The following is a 5,726-nucleotide window of genomic DNA, read 5'->3' on the forward strand; positions in this document are numbered from 1 at the left end:
CTTGGTGTAAAAGTAAAAAGTTTTGTTAACTGAGTCTTGTGTTCTTTGAATTATTTCGTAGATAAGTCCAGCTGACTCTCACAAAGAGAGACTGCATTTGTGTTGCAGATCAATCGGTTCTAGCATCGAAGACTCGGCTTCTTACTACTGTATCGTCTATGTCAAGGGATTATGATGAATTGGAACATCAAGGTTTTGTTGGAATCAATTTTGGATGGTTTGGTCACAAACAGCTTTAGATTCATGGAGTCATACAGCACGGAAACAGGTCCTTCGGCCCAACTTGTCAATGCTGGCCAAGATGCCCCACCTAAGCTAGTTCCATTTGCCTGCATTTGCCCCATATCCCTCTAAAACGTTGGTGTCCATGTATCTGCCGGGGTATTATATTATCTGCCTCAACTACCTGCCCTGACAGCTTGTTCCATATATCCACCACCCTCTGAGTGAAAACATTGCCCCTCAGGTTTATATTAATTCTTTCCACTCATACCTTAAACCTAATCTCTCTGTTTTTTTCAATTCCCTTACCCTGGGTAAAAGCTTTGTTCAGTAAAGGGCTATCTAGGTGCTCCATCCTTTCCTGTAGCCTCTTTCTCCTCCTCTTCCTTCTCCTATTTCTAGTCCTCCCCTTCGACTACTCTCCGTAAAGCTGATGGCTCCATCTCTAACCGAATTAGGCTTAAGTTTGGAAAGACTGGCTGTCAATCTCTAGCAAAACTACTGAGAAAGGGGAGTGGTGGAAGAAACATGCTCCTTTCCTGAGGGCGGGCAGCTAGTTTGTGCCATGTTATTATCTTGAATAGAAGTCATTCAGCATGGCAACGTCCTTTGGCCCAATACATCCATGAAAACCATCAATTCCCCATCTAAACTAACCCCTGCGTTCCGATAACCACCACCTCCCCAGCCCAATCTCTAGCCATCCACCATTACCAGAGGCAATTTGCAGTGCTCAATCAACCTACCAACTTCTACACATTTTTGGCATGCTTGAGGAAGCTGGAGTACCTGAGAAAATACATGTTTATTACATTTCAATATCCATTTTACAATCTTTGAGTGTGTTTCCTATATAAGAATGCTGTATATAGGTACAAGAATGTGCTGTGAACTGCAAGGGATTGATGAGGTGGCATAATGAGGTCCTTTTTGAGGGGCAACATTGTGCGTGTTAGGTCTTTAATGCAAGGAATTTATTTCATGAAGCTCCTGACACTTGATAGAGACGCTGTTAACCTTGGGAGAGCTCAGCGCTCAGTCATATGTTGCAAACCTGACTGCTGAACCCATGTGGTTCCCTACAGGCTCTTTGCAAATTGTCTACAACAGCAATACTCTGAACTGTAGACGAGCAGTCCTCAGCACTGCCCTGACACAGGGTGTTCTTTTGTTTAGCACCAGTAGAAAAGCTGTGACGTTGGATCTACAATTGTGTGAAGAGTTGGCCTAGTCTTCCCTGGTGAAAAGAATGGGCTGCAGTCGCCTCACGAAGCTCAGTGCCAAATCCTTGCTGCATTCGTCCATGTTTCTTGACAGTGCATGAAGCCTGACAGGCCGCTGATGTGTTATTATGCACTCTCATCAGCCTTCTGTTAGCTGCGCCATGAAAACTCTCAGCGGAATCCTCTGCTGTGGAAACTTGTGTAAAACTTCACCCTCCAATGAGCTGACACCCATTCCCTCTACCTTGGCTGTAGGCTAGTTGCTGTCAGTGAGCCAATGCAGGCAGATATTGCCTCCATGTTATCCTGTAGGTTATGTGTGGCATCAGTGTCGGAGCTGATTGTTTACAACTGCGAAGTGCAGTGACCGTGTGTCTTCCCCTTCACTCTCGTCTAGCCCTCCATCTGGCCAGGTTGTCCTTGGCTATCTGAAAAAAAGAAACATTGTCGGGTTGGGGCAAGTGTAAGTCATCCAAACTTGCATTATCAACAACTTCTGGATCAGGAGCGAGTGTGTGGGTTGTGAGGAGGTGGGAAGCAGTAGAAATACCTATGATCATCTTCTTCAGTCCCAATGGTTGCTCCAAACGCTGAAGCAACGGCAGCATGGTGGCGCAGCGGTAGAGTTGCTGCCTTACAGCGAATGCAGCGCCGGAGACTCAGGTTCGATCCTGACTACGGGCGCCGTCTGTACGGAGTTTATACGTTCTCCCCGTGACCTGCGTGGGTTTTCTCCGAGATCTTCGGTTTCCTCCCACACTCCAAAGACGTACAGGTACGTGGGTTAATTGGCTTGGTAAACGTAAAAATTGTCCGTAGTGGGTATAGGATAGTGTTTATGTGCGGGGATCGTTGGGCGGCACAGACCCGGTGGGCCAAAGGGCCTGTTTCTGTGCTGTATCTGTATCTCTAAATCTAAAGAAGATATCATACTTGCCCCCTGCTGCTTCACAGCTGCTGCCTCCAGTTTTATCCCAGATTGTCCTGTGCAGAGATGGAATGTGTCAGTGAGTGTCTTGCAGTGTATTTGGATGTCATGGGTATAATGATAGAATAGATAGGGTTACGTGCAAGCTATGAGATGTGGGTCTAATTGTTGAGGAATAGGAACTGTATGAGGTGAAATAAACCGACAAACACTGCAGTGGACTCATGGTAGAAGAATGTCAAGGATGCCTTAATAATATACCGGCATAATATAATATTTAATGATGCTTTCAATGACCTTAACCACTCATGTGAAGACATTAACTATCCCTTGGCAGTTCTTGAGTCATTTGGGACCTCACTCCTTACATCAACCTTTGCAGTTATTTCACACAATCACAATAATACTTTAAGGTCTGTCCCACTTCGGCGATTTTTAAGGCAACTGCCGGTGACTGTCAGAGTCGTAGCAGATCGCCGAAAAACTGGCGACTGGACTCCCCCTACGACAATGTCTACGACAATGTCTACGACAACGTACCACCTAGTCGACGGCAAGCTACCGGCGACCCAGTCGTCGCGACTTAGGACGTCCATCTACGACAGTGCCTACGACAAGCTACGACAACCGGTCAACCTACCCCCACCCTCGACAAGCTACGACCCTGTCGGTCACAACTGATGACAACTGTAGCCATTTCACGTAATTTTGGTGCCAAAGGGGTGTGGGTAAGGTTTCCAATCATTCTGCTTCATGACTGCCATGGAGCAACATATGATGGCATTGCTCTTACAAGTAGAACAAGCCCTGCTGCTTGCAGCGGCCCTCATGCTTAAAATTTGGCAAGACAGAAGGACAAGAAGAATGGGGAAGAAGAAGCCCAAGAAGAGGTCTGTGTGGTTGAAGCCCTTGCCCCTGAAGAGACCCAATGCAGTGCAATGTCAAAATAAATGAAAAGAGTTCGCTTTTCAATGCAGTGCAAGGCTTGTGTTTGTGTTTGTTTTACTGGTCAAAATAAATGAAATTAAAATATTTGAAAGAGATGCCATGAGAAACTACTCTGAAATACAATAACTTCAAACATCAATCTTTTGTCAAAATGTCCAAAATCTACTTTATTCAAACATACAAAATTCTTATAAAAGGTGGATAACTGTCGTCAGCACCGGCGACAACCTAAGTCACCTGGAGACAACCTGGCGGCAACCTATGACAGCGCCCATGACACGAGACGACAAGCTACGATCATTGGCGTCAAGCCAGCAGTCGCCGAAGATTTTCGAGCAGGGAGAAAATACCGCGGCAACCAGAAAAAAGCTATGACTCTTTGGAGCCTACTCACGGCCATGCCCGCGACACACCGGTGACAGTGCGACAACACCCTAGTCGCCTGCAGTCGCCTTAAAAATCGCCGAAGTGGGACAGGCCCTTTTATTAGCCAAGTATGTGTTGCAACATATGAGGAACTTCATTTACCATACAGTCATAACAATAAAAAGCAATAGGACACACAAAATACATTTTAACATGAACATCCACCACAGTGACTCCTCCACATTCCTCACTGTGATTGAAGGCGAAAAAAAGTTCAATCTCTCCCTTCTTTGTTCTCCCGCGGTCGGGGGCCTCTAACCTGCCGTTGATGGGACGATCTTGACTCCCATAGCCAGTGGCAGGCCTTCCTCATCGGGGCGATCAAGCTCTTGCAATGGGGGTGGGGGATCTCAGCTCCCCCGCGGCAGCGATCTACCCAGGGTCGGGACCAGTCGAACCTCGTGCAGCTTTGGAGCTCCCGACCGGTCTCAACCCGAGACTGCGAGCTCCTTGATGTTAAAGTCCGCAGGCCGTGTTGGAGCGTCGATCCCAGGCAAGGAATCGGCTCAGATGTTAAGTCCACGCCCCCGCGGGTGCTCAATCACAGAGGTCCCAGGCAGGGCCTCCAGCACCATGATGTTAGGCCGCAGAGCGACCGGAGATACGATCCTGAAAACAATATCATCTCCGGCAAGGTAAGAGATTGAAAAAAAGTTTCCCCTCCCCCCTCCCCCACCCCCCACATGAAGCAAACCAGAGAACATTAACACAAACTTTTAAAACACATTTAAAATAACAAAAAAAGTTTGAAAAGGACAGACAAACTGTGGGCGAGGCAGCCATCGTGCGGCGCCCCCTTTTCCCCTGTTGCATTTCCACTGCTTGTCCAGAGGATCTCCCAGTCTCCCGATGGAGAATGTATCTTCCAATCTCCACCTCTTCTAATGCAGTCTTAAGACTCTTGGTCACTGCTCTCTTCCTTACTGAAGTATTCTTAACAAAGCTGTTGACTAAGAATAAATCTCATAACCATCCCAGTTGCAGCTCCAGTACACCTCCACTGTTAAACGCACATACCGGCTTTAGGTGGTCTGCTGTTCATGCCAACAACAATGTGAACTTGTATGGCTGGAGACGAAACACCCAAACAAACAGTCAGCATGACTTCAACAACCTGTCGGCAACAACTTCAGCAGGCCTGGATTAAGCAAACATTGACTGGAAAAGTAACTCTCTCTTCACTGACATTGATTCTGTTGGATCTGTTGAGTATTTCCCATACTTTTTGTTTTTATTTCAATTTTCCAACATCTGCAGCATTTTTCAATTTGGGAATCTATTTTCATTTAGCACTCGTTTATATCAAATATTGTGGACATTAAATTGAAGACCCTCTTATCAAGCTTGAAAATGATGGAAGAGGAACATATAATAAATTCCTTTTTCCCTTCTCCTCCCTTTGTAATAATATTTTTATCTCACCATATGATAAGTGGTGATTGATCGTTTATCTCCACCATTTTAAAAGTGCTGCAAAATATTAAGTGATTTTGTGCTGACTGGTAGTTCTGTCTGTTTCTTTAGCATTTGCAGGTGAATCATAGGGTATTCAAAGATTAACCTCAATTAAATGTATATTCTAAGCATGGAATTGCTACAGCTTTATAGTGCAATGGGATTCCCCCTGGCCATGTAGTCTTTTCAGTCTTTTTTTTCTTCTGTTGCTAAATTTTTCTCGATTGCCAGGCACTCACCTCAATAGCCTCTGATATTTTTCTCTGTAGCCTGATTTGCATTCTCCTCACTGAATACTTCAGCACTATCATCCATTTCAGTAACTTGATTCCTTTTTTGATTTATATGTCGTACTGCTTCTAGCATGCCCTTTCTCTTTGAGTTACATCGCCAAAACAAGGATTTTTATTAAAATGGATTATCCTGGGACTCATTTTAACCACAAGTTTTAAAGTTCCGAGTGGTGGCACTGCCCCTGCAGCTCGCCGGCAGTCTGTCTTTCTTCTTTCTTTGTCTTTGTTAGC

Source organism: Rhinoraja longicauda, chromosome 4, assembly GCF_053455715.1.
Source record: "Rhinoraja longicauda isolate Sanriku21f chromosome 4, sRhiLon1.1, whole genome shotgun sequence".
Classification (NCBI taxonomy): Eukaryota; Metazoa; Chordata; class Chondrichthyes; order Rajiformes; family Arhynchobatidae; genus Rhinoraja; species Rhinoraja longicauda.